This window comes from Nipponia nippon, unplaced genomic scaffold, assembly GCF_047370975.1.
Source record: "Nipponia nippon isolate SJK-2023a ecotype South Korea unplaced genomic scaffold, ASM4737097v1 scaffold_28, whole genome shotgun sequence".
Taxonomy (NCBI): domain Eukaryota; kingdom Metazoa; phylum Chordata; class Aves; order Pelecaniformes; family Threskiornithidae; genus Nipponia; species Nipponia nippon.
The window spans coordinates 1,301,460-1,321,353 of record NW_028262345.1 but is presented as its reverse complement, the minus strand read 5'-3'; the positions used below and the strand labels follow the sequence as shown (position 1 = coordinate 1,321,353).

At 43.9% G+C, this 19,894-nt stretch overlaps 1 protein-coding gene across 4 annotated transcripts in view; it reads right to left on the bottom strand.

The window, feature by feature from the left end:
• The window catches only part of KCNJ5 (potassium inwardly rectifying channel subfamily J member 5), an 89,227-nt gene that overhangs the window by 40,267 nt on the left and 29,066 nt on the right, over positions 1 to 19,894 (bottom strand). For all 4 annotated transcript variants that reach the window (XR_015706097.1, XM_087763531.1, XM_087763530.1 and 1 more), the window contains one exon: positions 4,325 to 4,499. The gene's annotated coding sequence lies outside the window, so the exon portion shown is untranslated. The remainder of the gene's footprint in view (positions 1 to 4,324; positions 4,500 to 19,894) is intronic.

Sequence of the window (19,894 nt, the reverse complement as noted above, 5' to 3'; positions counted from 1 at the left end):
GACATCCCAGAAGGTAAAACAAGAAAAGTCTGCAAGAAACTCCTTTCCCCTGCTGGCCATGGTGACTTTTTCAGTTTAAATAATCACTGATCTCACTTAAGTAAGCGCAAGTTTCAGTGGGGATAGGGTGTGCTTCTGGAGAGGTCTAAACTGGCAGGAGGAGTCTGAAGACATGAATTTGTGATCAAGTTTGTTCGTGTAAAAAAAACAAACTTCTTTTTGTTTGTTTTAAACCTGATGCCCATGTTTTCTTGCGTTATGAGAAGAAATGAGCAACTGTTCTTTAGTAAACCCCCTACACCTTCCCAAATCAGGATTCTACTTAATTCTGCCATCTCTTTTCCCAGACAAAGAGTCCTATACTACTCAACAAGCAATTGATACAGCAGTAAATACTAAACAGCTCATTACCGAAAAACTAGACCTGGTTCTTTTGCTGCCTGTCGGACAACATGACATAATACGGAGCCTAGGTTGCTGTCCCCAGATTCCTCTGGGGCACATATTCTGCTTTGGGTTACACTGCTGCAAGGGAATGAAATTCTTAATTGACAGACACTAGCAACATGGGAAAGTTGGTAGAGGAACAAAGCAAATTAAAGCAGTAGCACCTAAAGAGAATAAAAGCATTGATCGCTGAACATTGAGCACTAGTGGGAAGATGGAGGAAGAAGAAATATTAGGAAAAGATGGCCTTTGACAACCTGAAGATAAACGGCTATTAGATAGGCGCTGACTGACAGGTGGGGCTTTGATTTCCCTGAGAAAGGCATCTTTCCCACTATCCTTTTATTTACTGCCTGTGTATGACTGAGACCGAACAGTCAACACCACCAACACGAGATTACTTTTTGAAGCGTACATATGCATGTGAGAAAAAGAAAGGCAGGTAGATTTTGTGCAAATCATGTCATCTTTCAGTTTTCTGACTTACAGAGATTGCAGCAGCTGCCTGTTGGGAAAGTGCTTGGAGATCCACAGGTGGAGGGAATGATGCAAAAGAGTTATGCTATTCAAAACCAGGGCAAAACATTTAAGGAAACTGCACAAGAAGGGAGACCTGTGGCACTTCACTAATAAACATCTGGTTCAAAAGCCCCCTCATCCAAAGAATTGCTTCTCAAAGCGTAATCTCACTCAGCACAGAAGTAGGAAGATGCCTCTCATTTCCTCTTGGAGTTTTCATTAAGTCGCTGCACTGCTTTTCTAACATGCTGACAGGCGCGATTTGACAACGGAGCTCCTCTGGGGCTAGAGGAGACACCCAGCCACCAGTACACAGAAATGGGTGACTGATGAATAACTAGGCAGCTACTGAAGACGCAGGATGACTTTGTGCTTGTTATAGAGCTGGGCTGATGACAGCGCCTGTCTGCTTAGGGTTCATTAGGCTCAGAAATACCGGAACACAAGGTGTTCAGCCTTTCAAAAGAAAATACCTTGTAAGAAAATCTCTCTGGGTAGAAAGCTAATATGACACAAAGACAGACAGAGCTTATGGACATTTGCACTTTACTTTTATCTGCTAATTACCTCCCATTCTATCCTTCTCCCCAGCAGTGGTGGGTAATCACAGTTCTAATATCCCGAGCACTTTCATTGTCAGTTGTGAGGTAGCAGTGTGGCCTCTCCATTCCCAGAGTACCCAAATGTTTCACAGTGGTTCAAAACACGTATCACATGCTTTAAAATTTTAGTTATTTACTTATTAAGATCTGTGGAACAAGGAAGTGCTCTTTTTCCCATATTTCAAGGTGGGGAAGCGAGTCACAAAGGCACTTGCTTCTTCCACAGTGACTTTGGGAGTCTGTGGCAGGGCAGGGAATTAAACCTAGAGTTTCCAAAATCCTAAACGAGTGCCTGTAATCACTGCACCACTCTTCTTTCCTTCCACCAATCCAGGGGCAGTGAAGACAGCCCATCTGCTTCAGGCGTGTCTAAAGATTACCCTGAAAAGCCTACATAGCCTGATCTATCAGCATGAATAACCTAGCAAGGTTATTTCTAATGCCAAGAGATGTTGTTTCTGTTCTCTCAATAGCTACAGGTTTCAAATAGATTTTTTTTCTCCCAACTATGGATTAAAGTATAAAAAAATCCCACACATAACACAAGTTTGCAGTTGCATTAAATATATTGACTTCAGACCAATGCAGAAAACAGTGGAGAAACTAAACTGTAATGAAAATAGAGACTGGGGTGGGTTTTTTGGTTTGGTTGTTTGTTGGTTGGGGGTGTTTTTTTGGTTTGTTTTTGTTGTTGTTGTTGGGTTTTTTTGGAGGTTTTTTTTTTTTTTTTTTTTTTCCAGAAAAAAGATGAAAACTAGAAAATACCATATGAGACATCATAATGACCCCAGTGTACAGGCTATAACCATTTGTTATAGAACAAGGGCTAGAGAACATGGAGTTTCCACAACATAAGAGGTATCTACTACTTGATACACCACAGTTTAAATGCATAGGGTGGGCGGGAGGATATAATCCATGTAACTTGCAGTCAATTACCTTATACTTCATCGAACTAAAGCAGCTGAGCATGGAAAGGATGCAATCACAATATTATGCTCTTAGGTGTTTTTCTTCATTTTGAACAGTCAAATGGTATTTTCTTTACCAACAAATAGAGCCTGAAAATAAACCAATTTGATCCTTCCACCTCCACGGAAGTGACTCTGCCTGAGGCACTCTGCAGCCTCTCTGTCTTGGTCCTTTTACCCCAGACCATTTTTAGGGGGACCTTATGGCATCATTGAAAATTTGACTGTTATCTTTCAACCAACGCAACTGAACAAAGAGAAAGAGACACTTTTGTCCTGATAAGACACTCCTGTTTCTCCTGCTGCTGGCTCTTTACACACAGCACACACTGAATATTGGGGAAAGCAGAACCTCAATTCTAAGAGAAAATCCTGTCCCAAGAGCACTAACGTGCCTGTTTTCCATTGTTTAGATATTTCACCATTATAGCAACTGAGAATCACTATATAATCCACAGCCGGCTTAAAAAAAATAAAATTGAAGGACGTTAATACCACTTCACACTTCTCCAGTAACTTGGATCCAAACAGTTCAAAGATGGACTGACCAAATGCAGGTTTTTTCTGCCTGAAAACGTTCAACAGTGCTATTGAACCCACTGTGCAGACAAGAGAAGATGAGTCACAGCAAGACAAACTGACCTACCCAATACCAAACTGCCGGTTAAGCGCCAATGCTCACCCCAAATATCCAGGTGGCTCTCCTGACCTCAAACTGAATAGAAAGTGGGTGACTTTAAAAGAGTCCGAAGATTTGTCTCAGAACATGACTCCAAAACTCCGTTTGCCTTTTTCAGAGTCTCTAAATAATTGGGCTGGAACCTTCCAGAGATGGAGAATTTTCTCTCATGGGAATCAGGAATGATCCTGATCCTTTATCTCCTACTGAGTAGGAACAGTGGGGGAAAAAGAACTGAACCCCAGAAGTGAAATAACTCCCCCAACACAAGCACTGCCAGACACTTTCCACATACTATAGAAGATACTCGTCGCTTGGATTGGTCAGAGAACTAGAGAGAGAAGCCCGCTTTGTTTCCCGCTGAGCTATCCTACTATAAATCCAAGGTAGTGGCCTACAGTGCAGGAGGAAGGACCTGCTTGATTACAGAATGCCCAGAAGTCAGATGGTAAGCGTTTTGGGACAGGGACAGTTTCTGCCAATTCTCAATTGGTTCCTGAAACTCTCAGGTCAAAACCCAATGAGAGACATGCTGTATAAAAGTTAGCATGTTACTCCCAACCAGCATGTGCTAATACAAAAAGGAGGACTCTGGGTGCGTTTTTGACTGATACAGCAGGACACTGGTAAAAAGATTAGTCATGCTTTTACCTCCCAGACCCACAAACACCCCTAGGGATTCCCCATACACTAAATTGCCTGTCCCTCTTTGACTCTAGGTGAGGATTATGGAGACAATCCACACATTTCAAGGCTGCTTACTGATCAGTCTCCACCTGCCCATTGTATTCCAGTGTTCTCCACTAATCTGGTATCTGAGCAGTTCCTCATTTTTAATGTCTTTTCCTGCATAACAACTTTACTATATGTGACAGTGCTTTTGTCCAAGATCAGCATTTAGTCCCCGGCTTCCCAGAGAGCTCCCTAGCAGCTGGCGAGTCAGACAACAGCACATCTCTAGCTTGCACCCTGGGAGGTTTGGGCTTAGAAACCCAGTGTTCAGCTGACCTCAGCCCCTTGTCCTCCCGCCTTCTGGGCTCCTGATCTTTTGCAACCAGAGAAGAAAAGTAGTGAACTGCAAAAACAAACAAAATCAGGTAACTTACTTGCTAAGAGCGGCTCTGCATCAGTCTTGTGCCTTGGCACTTCGGGGATACTGGATGGTGACAGGACTGAGAGGTAGGTAAAACAGCTGCTGGAAAAGTGTCCGATCCATGCCATCACCAGAGAGCTGGGGTCGTCTTCTGATCCCTGGGCTGTCTCCTTCCTTCTTCCCTCTGCCTGTTATTAGAAAACATTTATGTGGCACTAATGATTTAAATGCACGCACTCCTGTCCCTAGGTACCCCTGATTTCCCTTGCTCTGTCAGAGCTGACACGGGGGGTTCCAAACCCTCACCCTCCACCACTGCAGTGCCACTTTTGCCTGTCAAATGCCTGCCTTTCCTTGTTCCTGCTCTCTCCCATACAAATGAATTCTTGGCGGTATAAAGCTTTTTAAAAGGCTGGGGCAGAGAGGAGGGAGAGGAGAGGGCTGCATGTGATGGGGAGTATCATCTGTTCTGAATGAGCAGCAAAGGGAAAGGTGGCAGGAGTGAAAGCAAAGAAGGGAGGGGTTTAAGCCGCTGCTTTGCACAGAAAGGGCTGGCTGGGGAGGGGGAAGAGAGGCGTATTCCCTGCCTTGAGAAAATGCAAGGCACTGTGCTCCCCTGTCACCACATGGTCTTCGCCCTCCTTGCCAGTTCCCCAAGCGCTGGGTGTTTACTTCTCCTCCCCGCGCCGGCTTCTCGGCTCTCCCCTTGCCTGGGTTCTCCTTTCTGGATTACTGGATGGGCTGTCATTTTTTTTAGGAGGTGGGGGCCGTGTTCTTGTTTTAAAATCACAAACAGAAAGCAGTTCCTAAAAAAGGGAGGACGGGGGAATGCAGAAGCTGCACATTTAACAGGGAGCACGTGTGTGCATATTCATCAGCACTGTGGAAACTCTCTCTTCCAGGCTGGACCAAGGAATTTGGGAAAAGTGGAGAGAAGGAGGGAGAGCATGATTCCTCTGGCGCTCTTCCCTTGCCTGTCAACCATCAAGCTGCTGAAATGGTGTTTGCCGACTGAATTGTGGTGTTTGCCTGTGATCCAGCTAGTCCCAGGGAATGCTCTCAAAGCTCTTCAGTGGTTTGCTGTATTTTTTGTCTTTCTCTCTCTCTTTTTTTTTTTTTTTATCATTGGTAATACCACACTGTCTCCCTAGCTTAGTAAAATATTTCCTCTTCTGAAAAGCAAATGTCAGGCCAGCTGCATATATGAGATAGATCTGCCTGGCGACTGCAGGATACCTTCAGGCTTTGTTGCCCTGCTCCCCTAATCCTGTCCCCCTCTCCTCCCTAATTCTCTATTCCAGGACCACACGCACTACAGCCCATCAGAAATACTTTCACAAAAGGTTTTCTGGTCAGGAAAAGAGAACTTGTCAAAACCAAAGCACTGTACAGGAATGTGGCAGTATTGCTGGAACCTGAAAGCTATTTTTTCCATGTTCTGCTTTGAACAATTTTCAATTTTTAAAAATTTTTCTAAAGTTACACTATTGCTAATGAAATATGTCAGCATTGGAATGACATTTTTATTTCAGTGTATGGACATTTTGCAACTTATTATTTGCATGCTTGTTTCGGAATAGGAAAAAAGTTGAACTAGCAGAACTTCCTGTAGATCAGAAAATCTGATTCCTAACCATCTTAAATCTAGGATTCATAACACCTTATTATGGAAACTAGACTGGAAAAATTCCGACACACTAAAGAAAGGGAAATAACCATAGCTTTGAAAATTATTAGTAGTCCTATTGCACAGGGGACTGGGTTAAGAAAGCACATCTCTATACACACAGCACTTTTTACCAGTGCTCTTGTTCTCTGATCTGTACGTGAAGGTTGGATCTGGCCAGATGGGATAGGAATCTGGAGCCAGACCAAGGACTTAGGCCATCAAAAATCAGTTTTGCTCGTGTAATTTTGCTTTTCCACTTGTTGTTAGTTTATATTTCCCACTTCACCACGGTGTGGGCAATGAGATCGGACTAGCCAGTTTGGCTCCTGTTCTGCACGCCTTAGAACAGCGCTACCCCATCTAGGTTGCAAGCAGCACAGAGGACTAAATTCAAATCAGCAGCAGAAATATTTTCAATGAAAGTAAAAGGCATGGTAATACGCTGTTGATTAAATCCTATGAAATTATGTTAGATCTTCTGCCTGCTCATAACTGTTAGGAGTGCTCTTTTCAGCAATATTTATTTACCTTTTAGGAGTACGCCTATGACACATGAAGTATCCGTACAGAAGTGCTACTTGGGGAGTACCTTAACAGTTCTGTTTTGGTTTGGTTTTTTAATAAGCGTTCAAACTTACTTAAAAAGTACTAAAAAGGAATTCATGCAGCATGAGAGTCAGTCCCCCCTAAAATCACAACATTGGCTTTCAGAGCAGGTTAAGTCCCTGGGTGCTGCTTCACCAGCACTAACGACAGTGTCACCTTCATATAGGCATCAGCTCTGCTTCTTTCATTTAATCTCTTTTAATAAGATTTAGAATGAATTTTTGTGCTAGGAAAAGCTCTCCAGCCAGCACCCCTAGAGGAACAGCCTCTGCAAAGCTAGGGTGACATGGTCAAGGTTAGGAGAAGCTTCCTTCCCACCTCTGACGCACGCTTACCCAAGGCATCTCAACTATGAGCCCAGTTGACAGCCTCTACATGGGCAGGGGTCCCCTGGGCGTGCCGAGGAGCGGGCTCACAGCATGGTCATTTCTGTGGTGGCCCTTCGCCCAACTTGAGCTGCACCGTTGCATTGCTCACACGCGAGAAATGGCACTGGGCTTCATGCGATGTAAATAAAAACCTTTTCACGTTTTGAGCAGACTCCTATTTCTTCTGACATGAATAAAACTCTGCTAACAGGCACTGCCATCTGCTGGCACCACATCCTCCCATCGATTTCCCTCCAAACACGGACAAAAGTGGGGCACAGCGAGGGTTTAAAGCAGAGACTGGATTTTCCCAGCACCCACTAATCTGCGAGGCTGCAAAAAGCCCTGATTCCCCAACATCTCGCACGTATTATTCAGCTGGAAAGAAAAGAGACCTCTCCCCTAACGAGATTTGTCAGTCCATGAGCATGCATATAATTTTGACGCTCTTCTCTCTTTGCCACAGCTCTGCCAGTACCTTATGCGATTACACAGCGCTGTGCTCACACCTCTGTCCGGATGTCAGCTCAGAGGAGAGAGTGGGATCGCAGCGCTGATCCGCAGATGCCGCAAGAGCATTTGTGTGCTGTGGTTGCTGTCTGTCACAGGGCCTGACCCACCAGACACGCTACAAAGCACAGCAAAGGCCACAGAAATGAGGGTGCTTGAGAGGTACCTACTTCAATCAACGTTAAAGGCCTTTTAGGAGCCATTTATTTAATCACCAGAGAGAAAGTACCTTCGCATGGGTCCATGAGTGCGTGCACCTTGGTAGAGTTTTGCTTCCTTATTCCTACACTGTAAACTAGTACATTATTTCACATATTATTTCAATAGACATCTTCCAATTTGTACTGATTAAAGACAAGCCAGACCTGAAAACAGTTTTTCAGCTGGAAACTACACTTCAGTCAGTCAGTGACATTAATATGCCCTTGTTAAGATGGTTAAAAAGTTGTCAGTGGCCTCACAAGTTTGAAATATGTTAAAGAACTCTAGGTATCAGCTTGCTGCAGAAGGGCAGATTTAACACAAAATGGCGGTACAGTGTGGGTATACTCTCAGGCTAGTATGCAAACAAGGAACGGCAGAGGGATTGCTTTTCTGAGTTCTCTCAGTGTTTGGGATGGGATTCACCTTAGGCAATGCCATTTAGGATGCGCTGGTCCGAGTCTAAAGAGCCATGCTATTTCCTTTCTAACTGATGCAGAGAGACAGGTAGTATCAGAAGGCATCTGAATTAGACCCTTACGTTAGAATGGGATGAATGATCTAATTCCAGGAGCGCATAGATACAAATTTCACTTCAGTGCAACATCTTGATTTTCCTGGGGGTGCTCGCAAGCTCTAACAGCTGTGCTTCACTGTTCAAAGGACATCCAGGGCTATTTACAGGGGTGAAATTATGGCAACTGTGGAATGCTTAGCTCCTGGATTTGCAAACAGAACAACAAGATGTGGAAGAACAAACTTTAATCTCATTTTGGTATAACTAAATAGCTCTCTGAGGACATTATGTATGTAAGAAGCTTTCCTAAAACAAACAGTTTGGATTTTTGCTGGTTCCTATAGAATGCAGCAGGACAGTTTTTGAGCTTTCATGAATCAAATGGGGAGTAACTTCCATTTCCCTGGGGTTTCACTGCACATAAATGAGCTACCCCCCCCAATGAGCACAGACTGGCCCATGACATTTATTACCCAAAGGGACAGTCTTCAATCTGATCACCGGTGACAGAATCTGTAGCTTGCTCTGAAATCAGTGGAGGCTGTCTTTGGCTTTACATGTATTGAGAGGCGAGGGAGCAAGAGTGCCTTCAGGGAGCATTTTAATACGTTGGGCAATTTGATCTCTGGAACAAGAGATGTTTCTTCCCATTTGTCAACCATTAACCTACCATCCCACTAGAAGAAAACAAGAGTTGTAACAGCCAGTGCTGGAAACAGCTTCTAAGATTGTCTCATCCACCTCCACTCTTCCCTGGTGCACTCAACTGAACGGGAGCTGAGCTTTCAAGTAAAGCTCTGAGAATCTAGACGTGACAGTCACCCACTCCGTCTCGACTTCCTTTTGTGTTTTGGGGCTTATTCAAACCCCAAACTCAAAATGAAACTTGGGAAGTGGGAACAGAGGCAGACAAGGGGAAGGAAAAGTTTCTGTAATAAACCCAAACTCGTCCGCCTCTGTGCAGCGTGTGGAGGAGTCTGCTTGCCGTTTCCTTTGATATGGTAATGAGGAGCTAATGCTAACCTAGGGAGAGAGGCAGCTCTTCTCACTGCTCTGTGGGGCTACTGCCTAGCACTGATTTGCGCCAGCCAACACACATCCCAAGTCATTGCTATCTTTTAACTTCTGGATTGCCCGCAAGTGCATTGGTCCAATTCTTAATGAACTGCTGTTATAATTAACACTAGTTAAGCTCTTGTTTTGCAGGTGCAGCAGCAGCCAAACCTAAGGCTGAAGGGCACCCAGAGACTAAACTTCCCACTGAGGCCCATGGTAGCTGCAGGGCAAGAAAACACTGGCAAGGGGCACTGTTTGAGTGTGTGTGAACTTGCACATGCGTGACATCTCATCTGTGAATAAACTACCACTCCAGCTTCCAGCGTGCCTGGCTGTGAGCTCAGAAACAACAACAACAACGCGGTAGTCATAGCAAATGGCAAATTTATGAAAACAATCTCCTTGCTAGGCTGTCAGAATTCAAAAAGATTTCTCACAAAAGCAAATGCCTTGGTTCTTTCAGGTGGGATCTTATTGTATTAACTTCCCTCCTAAAACCGTACAGCCTTCCCTTGGCAGAGAGGGACGGGTGCGTGCAGGGTGTAACCAGAAAGGCACAGTCTGTTTCTCAAACTCAGACAGTCAGTAGTCCCTTCAGTGAAAAAAGGATCTCACCTCTAGCTTGTGTTTTTCCCAGCCACGGTAAGAGACAGACAAGAGGTAGAACCAGCAACTCCTTCATTTAACTATGAGGAATCTGCCAGGGTATTTAGTTGATTCCAAGGGATTCCACAAACATCTCTGTGTGAGAGCCTAATAGACCAAATTTTGCTTTTGGGCACCGGTAGGAGGCTCAACCAAGGCCCAGCATGCACACTTGAAGTCCTGGATTGTCATTGTGTGAAACAACGATCCACTGAACATCACAGATCAGCACAACATAAAACAGTCACTTCCAGCATATTCTGTGGTTACTCAGCAGAAAGCACAATCTCCAGGGCAAAAATAATATCCCGAAGATATTAGGCAATGCACATCAGCATGTCTAGTTTAACTGGCATATTTCAATGCTATTTGCAATCCACTCTTAGGAACTAAAAGCAACTCAGCGTTTGTTACAGCAGGTCTCACACGTCATTGCTCCGAGTTCAGTTCAGGATTCTTTCAGCTCTACTCGGACTGCAGAAAAAGTGACCCCCCCGACTCTAATGAAGTCTTTTTATTACTGTTCAATCTCATGTGTGTGTGCCTGGCAGCAGACTAGCAGCCCTGGGGACAAAAGGCCTCTATTTAGCCACAAACTGGTACTGTATGGACAGCCCTTCCCCACTGCTGCCCTTTCATTATACCCCAAGTGAATTCAGGTGACAGAGCAGCTCCGGAGCTGTGTCCCTTAGGATCTGACTGACATCACTAGGGACGTAAAGCTTCAGTCATGGTTAACCCAGGCTAGATTTGAACTAGGGATCTAAAGGTGAAAAATCTTTAAACTCCATTTTAAATTCACAATATACACAGGTCTGAGTTTCAGCAGAAGACTCAACTGTAGCTTGCACTGGGATCCTTTTGGTGTGAGAAGGGTAGTGGGAGGGACCATAAAAGAACCAAAATGTGAATTCCTGCTGCCACGGCAGAGCAGCAGAGCCGCTGCTGGCCACACCTGAGTACAGCAGACCCTGTCTGCACACTCTTTTCCCCTGCAAGGGCTGGAAGTGCTCTACCAGGGGTATTTTTTGCTTTGGCAAAATTCCAGTGCTTAAGCTGGGCAGTGGATCTCCTCTGCAATTAAGTTTTATTCTTTTACATACAACAGACCTTCAAGCCGATTTCTGAGATGCATCTTACTATAACAACTTCTAGGCTGTCTGTAAGAACAAAACCAATTGTTCCATTCTTCCCCAAAGTGCCTATGTCCAGTAAGTAGTCTGCATGGACTGGTTAAACTCAAGAACTATGGCTGCTTATTAGAAAATCCAAGTAACAGTTAGGCAACTTCTGTGCTCTTGGATTTCCACATAATTTACTAACATTAGGAAGATTTTCAGCAATTTTTCAGTCATCTGGGAGCTTAAGAGAACCATTTCTAGAATTTTTTTCCAGACCTTGCAGCAGCATTCAATATTTATAAGGAATTCCCTGCCTTGGTAGCAACAACTGACAGTTACAAAAAATAAGTACACTATAAAATGCATTAATATTTTAAGTCTGCCAAAGACTGCTAGATGAAGATATTTCCAGCTTTTGCCTGACTGGTTGATATTTAGTTCAAGCAAATAACTGACAAAAAGAAACATATTTAGGAGGGAAAGGAGAGGGTGTATGGGAACTCGCAACAGCTACAGTAAAAGATTTTTCTATGTTTATACAATAAATTAGCAGCAGAATCAGGAAAAGAACCAGCCTTCTGCTTTCTACTCCAGCCACTTATTCAGGGAACCACACTGTCTATTATGCACTCAGATATTGCTACAGGATTCTGTAGTACATGAATAAAACCTTTCCCCATCCTCCAAATAAAATTTCGAGATTGTGCTGAATCTAGGCTTTTCCACAAAAATGCGAATAACTCGTGTTTAATGATGCAATGGAGAGAAAAGATAAATCTTGGTATCACTGTAATAAAGTGCCTTTTTATGAACACTCCTGTATACTCGCTGCCTGACAATACTGGACATGATCCAGGTCTGTTTACAGTGCCAGCATGTCTGTGTCCCTGACTCCTGGAGCATCTGTACATTTTGTTCTTGGCATATTTGTATCTATGGAACCAGCTGACCTTGAAACTCTCATCAGAGGGAAAAAAACAATAAAAAAAAGCAGCAGCCAGAAAGCCTACCACCTCCCATATATTTCACAGTTATTATCAGAATATTTTTCCACTGTTCAGTTTGCACAGAGATGACATTCAGTAACACTGAAAATGTTTTACTGTCCCTAGAGAGGCCTGTTCAGAGTAAACCCAAAGGAAATTAAAGACCTATCAAGCAATCCCCCGATACAGGTTCATAAATATAAAACGGCAGGCAGTGACTGGCTAAAGCACTAAAGACAAAATGTACTAAAACTCTTTGACTTGGGTCCCCTCCGTTCCTGCCTCCCCATATTCCCTGCTCAGCAAGGAGATGGGGTACGTTCCCTGCCGCTCGTTATCACTGTATAGTCCTATAAAACAGAGAGGATGAAGCATTTGCTGTGGAACTAACATGCCATAGTGCACCGCTTCTGTGACAGCAAGGCTTTGCAACCATCTCTAAAAATACACACCTCTCTCAGACCTCAGCCTGCTGCTGCAGCCTGCTGTAACAACTCCTTTCCCTCAAGCGGTGGATTGGTGTGTGATGGGACACACTTAGGCAGCACACTAGCATGCCTAAGGCAGATGATGCTACAGATGATGGGATCTGAATTCCCCAGAAAAAACGAGCGATGCAGATGCCTGCTATTCAGTCCTGCCAGACCCTGTCCCTTTACACAGGCTGTAAGCGGGCTGTCGTGCCTGGAACACAAACTGCAGAATTACTTTTGGGGAACCCTTAATTTGGAGACCTTCCTTGAAGTGTTTCCCATCATCCTGAAGAACGAATAGATGAGTTTTGCTGTGACCTGCTTTACAACTGTATGAAACCACAATGCAGATCAGCGACGAGGACCTTTCGGGCAGTCCTGAGAAAGAGACTGCGCTGCTGAAGGCAAACTGGGTCCTCTGCAGTCTTCAGCGTCAAACTTCTTTGGAAGTATGTTGGATTCAATTACACTACCGTGCTCGCTAGAGTGCTCCCTTACATGCTGTAATTTGTGCAGCAACAGCTCACTAAAGCTGCAGCAAAACTGTTGGATTTACCCTGCAGTCATTCAGTGAAGCTTTCCTTTCTGGCTGGATTTGCCTGGGGCTTATTCCTTTGCCACTCAATGTACCAAGTCAAAATTCCAGATCTGCTTAGAGCTGAAATTGGACAAGAAAAGATGCTTCACCCAAATGGACGAAATTTACTTTACTTTTCTGTTAGTCATGAAATTTGTCCACTGTTTGATATATCTGAGCCTGAAATTAAGGAGATCAGTGTAATCTCAGGCCATTATAAAACTTTCTCTGTGTGCAATACAACCATAGAAATAACTCGGATGACTCTACGAGTCACACTGCTCTCTGTGGTAGGAGCAGACATAAGGAATTTTTGATTAGATTTCCCAGAATGTACCAGTGTAGATGAGGCATAACACCAGAATTGTAGACATGTCAAAAAGCATAAAAATAAGTTTTCCCAGGAAATATGATGCCATATGGATGTGGTCTTTGCTCTGGTGAGGCTTCTTTCAGTTCCCCAGGCTTTTCTATGTCATAACATTTTCTAGCAAGATGACTGGGTTATGTCATCTCAGCACTGAAATTGCCTTGGGCGGCGGTGTTTCCACACTAACGATACCGCTGGAACTTGCAGATTCAGTACTGTCCCATTCACAGAGAATTGATTCATTTGTGCTGACAGCTTGCATACACCTTGTCGTACAATAAAGTTATTGAAATGGAATTGCCAGAAAGGCTACGATCATTGCTTTGGGTGATTTATCCAGAACTTATTCAGCACTCTGAGCCAATGCCAAGAAAATTCCCTCATGTACCTAGACCAGATGTTGTTCTCATCTGAACTATGTTAAATCTGAGATAAAACTACTAAAGCCAACAGACATGTAGTACCACTATCACTCTTGTTTCAACTCAGAACTACACTCCCCTCTGTGTCCACCCCATCCCCAAAAAATCAGAAAAACCACCACAGCTGGACAAAAAGTTCAGCTTCTCTGATTTTACCTATTTGCTGTGCAAAATGATTCTGGCATGTAAGAAAAGGTTGACTATTTTTTTTTTTTGTTATTGACAACACTGGCCCTAATTTAAAAAGGAAGATGAAGCTTTGTGGTACTCAGGCAGGTATGGCGTGAAAATGCTAACAGAAGTGCTTTCTGCCAAAAGGTTCGCCTTCCCCCGGCTCCCCCTCACCTTTTTTTCATCTTTTTAAGAGTTTTTCCCATCGCATACAGAGCCAGCATTACCTCAAGCAGTCCCTGCACAGGCCAGTAGAGGGTGGTGGGCAGCCACATTGGTTTTTTACTCTCTTGACCATTCTCAGGGGTAAAGCCACACATCCCTCTGAAACATTATTTAACCATGCATCCTATTTGCAAGAAAGTACAAAAGGTTAAGCATGAAGCAGAAGCTTTACTGAAATAAGGTCTTTCCCCATAGCTTTTTCATGGGAATGATACATGGCAGTTTTAAGTACTTTGCCCATATATGAGGACTACATATGAGTTTACAGGTTTAGAAAGTACTTATGAGTTACTGTGCAGGAAAAGCATGTTTCGGCACATCTACCATTTGCAGAAAAGGCCGTGCAACGCCGAGGTTCATCTCAGTGTGGGTGTTGGAGACCTACAGAAAATCTTGCTACAAGAGATGAAGGTGCCTGCCTGGGCATAAATCAAGCTCCTCTTCACAAAGCAGCTCATGGCTCTGTCATGTCTAGTTAGACACGACAAGAACACATTGTAAAGGGGAAAATTCAGCCCAAAGAGACTTCAGTATATGGACACATTGTGAGAGGAAGGACAGAGGACTGTCTTCAGCTACCTAACCTGGTCATTGAATCTGTTATGGCATTATCAGGTCAAGAGAGATAAGGAGCCAACCTTATTCAGAGCTGGCTCAGTTCCTGCTTCCCATTCCAGCATTAAGGTAGGAGCTCTAAAGCCAGCTGCCTCTTGAAGGAAGCTGTGTATCACCCAGAGCAACTTGTCCAAAACGTAACTAGGAACAGTCCAGCCAGAGCTGTGCCCACCGTACTCCTGCCCCTCACAGACCCTGTTTTTTCCAGCCTGCGTATTAAGCCTTACGTACACGAAGACACACCACTGACCATTTTCATTGCTTGTGCAAAACTGGCAGGTTATAGCTGATACTTCAGGCTGCTTTCTGTTACCAAATGTCGTAACAGCTCTCTGTTATCAAGCCTTTTCTTACTGCCCTCCCAAGTGACTCGTTTTGATGGGTTCACTCATCTGTAAAACAGTCGTTCTTTACATGGCTATTTCTAATGTTCTGACCTTCAAAAGCAAGGCCCAGGGTTTTTGCGTGATCATCTAGTAAATGTACTTCTGTAAAGAGAGCATGTAGCCGAAGTACCTGCAGTTCTTTGCTGGGGGGTGGGGGGAACCACCACGATGCTTCATATTTTTTTTCTTTTGGTAACAGCAGTCACACACAAAATCAATGGCAACTTTCATGGCTACAATGTGAGACTGCCAGCCCACTCTGCTGCCCTTAGAAACAAGGACAAAGTTACCACCCAGCTCTGTGATTACCGGCAGTAAAGGGTCAGCTGTGGATTTACCAGAGGGAGGGCAGGAACTACAGGGGCTGTAGTTCCCACTACCACTGCCTACATGGCACACACACTCTTCAGTCATGCTTGCAGCTGCTCAGAAGTACAAACTTGGCTCCTGGATCCAGGTGTCCCTATAGAGGCATTGCCTAGATTTCACAGGGCTAGGCTCCACAGGACTGTGAACTAAAAACTCAGACAACAATCAATGAGAACCCTTTTCCCAGTGAAAGAACAGAACAAAGAGCATAATACATGTAAAGAGGATGTGCTGATTTCTTCACTACCCTGTCCTATGTCTGTGTTGCCTCTGGGACCATATTCCTACTCTTGGGAAATAACTAAATAAACAAATCACTCCACACAACTTGCTCTCTTCCTTACTCGGCCTAACACTGTGGGCTCCGTCCAACCCATTAGCTGCAGAGGGAATTCAACAGAGCTCTAATTCTTTCAAGCGATATGCTCTCGACTTTCTTCATGACTCCCATGGGAGATCAATGGCTGACTTCAGTGGGTCACGATATCAAACCAGGCTTTCTACCTTGCTTTACCTTTCTCTGCCTTGGTTATCATCTGTGAAAAATAGGATGATGACTGCTTCCTGTACCTTTTTCTCCCTGCCTTGCATTCCGAAAGAGAGGGTGAATTTCATTTCTTAATGCTGATGGAGTCCATGGAGACTTGCAGATAAAAAGACTCAATGTGAAGCAGAATATAATGTTCTACCTTGCAGAAAGCTTATGCTTTACTATTTCTTTTCAAAGCACCTCCTGACATTGCTAGGCAACTGGGACATTGTCCAAAATAAAAAGTCATAATAATCAAACAAACAAAACCTGAGTCTAACAGTCTGTAAAATGCAGCTGAGGGCTGTCAGGTAAACAGACAACAGATGGAATGAATTCCTAAAGCTGGAAGAAAGAGAAGGCTAAAATGGTCAATTGTCAGTTGACCCAAAACGTAACTTTAGAGATACATCCCAAGGGGGACACGACCACCACCCAGAAGGTCCTGCCTCAGAGGACACCACAGGCATGGTAATACTTGGGAGCTTTTGAGGAGCAGCAAGATCAACTCATTGGATTGTCAAGGGAACTTAAAGAATGGCAGTACAAGAGATGGGCACTGTTGTGCAAAGAAAAATGCAGTGCTGTATCTATATTGAACTCTTCCTTTCTTCATCTGCCAAGTACAAAGGGTGGAGAAACTGAGGCCCAGACAACAGCCTTACCTAAAGTTCATATTCTATCCTCCAGCACCCTGTTCTCTGTTCTCCAGAACTAAAGTTCATGTTCTATTCTCCAGAAACTGAATTTTGCTGGTGATATTTAACACAGCCCCAGAAAGGCCACTGCAAGTAAGTAGAATATACCCTAATCTGCTCATTCCTGTCTGTATAGCTGCTTTCTGGCAGACAGGAGACAGTCCCCATGCAGGTACGCCTGGCTGTGCAGCGTGTGCCACCCTGCTCCTTTATGAAGCTATCAGGTTTGCTCAAGCAAGCAGGATATCACGTGCTCCAGAAAAAGCCTTTGGCCAGATACATCTGTGCTCACAGCAAACCTGGACCTGATAGCCTCAGGGGCTCGCAAAGGTTGCTGTAAGGACAGCCCCTTGAGACCGGCATTTTAGAAACACCTCATGCCCTTGAGAATGACTTAAACTTCCACAAATACCTTTTTAGAGCTTGAAGAAGCACGTTTATTTGTAAAACAGTGAGAGAGGAAACACACAGAGGATGAAGCCAAGTGTGATCCCATTTTAAGGCTTTATACCATTTGATCAATTGCAGCTCAAAAAGCCCTTGTTAGAGCACAGCGTGTACCTGCGGCATCTGTGCTCATTCTTCTACCAAATTAATAAACATTGTCACTGAGTTGCAGCTAGTTACCACTTTTTATGCCACCATATATAACAGAGGGATGAGAGCTTTAATGTCTAAATGCAGAAGCCTGATGCTACGAGACAAACCGAAATGAAAATCTAGAAACAAAACTTCAGCGGGTGTTAACTGGTGACACCGGTTGTTCAACGACTTCAAACACTTTCCTACATACAGTGTTTTAAACTTCTATTTTCCTCGCTTCAATTAGAAAAGAGAAATTTCAGACACCCCCGAGTCAGATGCCGATGTCATTGTTCAGAGCAATCACTAAGTTTGTAGCATCACATGCTCATAGTTTCATCTCGGACTGCTTTGCCCAGGAGTGCCGAAGGAAGGGCAAGGTGACAAAGACACAGCTGCCAATATAAGAATATGGTGCTATCAATACGAGTCTTATCTTTTCCTCTGGAGGCTTAGCTTAACTTTTTAAAAGGGGATTCAGTGACTGGAAAAAGGGAAGTGACTCATGACTTAACATCCCTCCCTGTATTCTGCACAGGTGATTACACGCCCTCTGCCCAGCTAAGGGCTCCTCAGAGGTGGTGTTAGCTGGCTGATCCCGCTGCCCTGCTCCAGGTCCGACACTGCGCTGGCAGGCTCGCTCTCCAGCAGCTGAACAGCCTTGTGCTAAACACCCAGCTTGCTACAACCAGGAAGGAAAGAAGTGCCTTTGTTGCAGGCCACCCATGCTCTACATTTTCAGGGGAAGTAAGGACTTCTCCGGCACTAACCTTCTCTGCCAAGCAGCTGAATTACAAGTAAATACAAGTAATGAGCTTTACTCCTTCCAGTGAGAAGCTGGCATAATTTCCCCCATGAACAGAGTTGCATAAACCCCACTTTCCCCACGTGGCATTATCAGCAGAGGTGTTCTACCTTGCAGGCTTGCCAGGGGACTGGCAGCGATTCTAGGCCACGCTGTTCCAGGAAATCTTTATTGCAGCTATGCTGTTCTAGCATAACAAGTTCAAGACAGTGCTAAATTCTTGTCACCAATTCTCTGTGCTTTCTGAAAAGTCACAGAAAAATTAAGTGTGCAAACGTGCCTAAAAGATGCAAAACAACTCATCAGTGGGCAGCCAAGTTTCTCTCCCATGCTATGAAGTCATGAGTGCCGTTTTCCCATCTCTCAAGCCCACCTGCACTGCTCTGCAAAGAAGGCAGCAGATAATACTTTGCTGCAAACGAGGCCTCTGTTGCTGTTCAACTACTGACTATGTCTTCAAGGAGTTAAATAACACAGGTCTCTGCCTTTCTGGATTTCCACATGCATTGCCAAGCCAGCACTACAGCCAGCTTTGTTCTTGAATTTAAATAGCCTATGCATTTAAATTTTGTCATTACAGTTAGCAGGCCAAGGGCTTCAACTACCTGCTGTCTAAGAATAAGGAAGGCTGAAGTGATTAGGAACCTTTTACTTTCATTAGTAGCAATGCTTGAAGGTGCTGGAAGGGATGAGCGATATAATCAACTTCATCCGTTACACTGTTCTTCCATTTCAGACACTGGCTGTCCTAGAGATTTACACTTTCTTCAAGCTTATCTGCATGCTGGCATGCGTGGCTATTTATTTAAGGAAGGGTGTTGGTGACACTGCTAAGAGGAGCAAAAACCCAGTTCTCATATTTCCCTGTCAGCTCTGGTGGTGCTCGTTCACAGAAAAGAAAGCTTTGGGAATGAATCACAACTGTGCATACATCAGACTGAATATTCAGCCTCCTGTTACCGCCATACTCATTGCTGCACAACTACCGGGGATATGCTCAGCATTTTACTCACACAAAATGAGACATAACTGGAAGGACAGAATCCTCTCTCCTGGGACTCAGAATAAAATTGCAAAGGATTTCAAATCCCTCCCCATGGTAAGCACAAAGTAAATAAGTACTGGGAGGCTGCCAGCCTAGCGACACTGAGGTTAATGAATAAGCAACTGCCCGCAGTAGTGACTTGCCTACTATACTTAAAATATGTATCTTTGATTACATCTTAGGGAGACCTCCTCTTCTATAAATAATAATTCCAAAAGATAAAGGCATTAAATCTTCTTTCCTTTGAAAAAACAGAGATTATCAACATTTATACAGAAAAACTGCTATTAGGCAAACAGCCTTTTCATAGAGGACTTGCTTTTTATAGAAAATGTTGACTTTATTGTGGAAAACAGAACACTGAAAAATGAGAAAAAACCTGCAAATATAGCAAGGGATATTCTGAAAAATGTTAGCTCAGTCACATCTTGTTTTCCCCATTTCTTCTTTATGGGAGGTGCTCTCAAAGCATACATTTCCAGGAAAATGATGAAGCAAGCTCAGAAAAGGAGAGATCGCTGTGAATTCGGAGAGCTGCTGGCATACCAAGGTCACTTCTGCAAATGGGATTTAATTGCTTGGTTATGGATGCCTTTTTGGAAATGTTACCCTAGGTGAATAAAAGAATCAGTTTAAC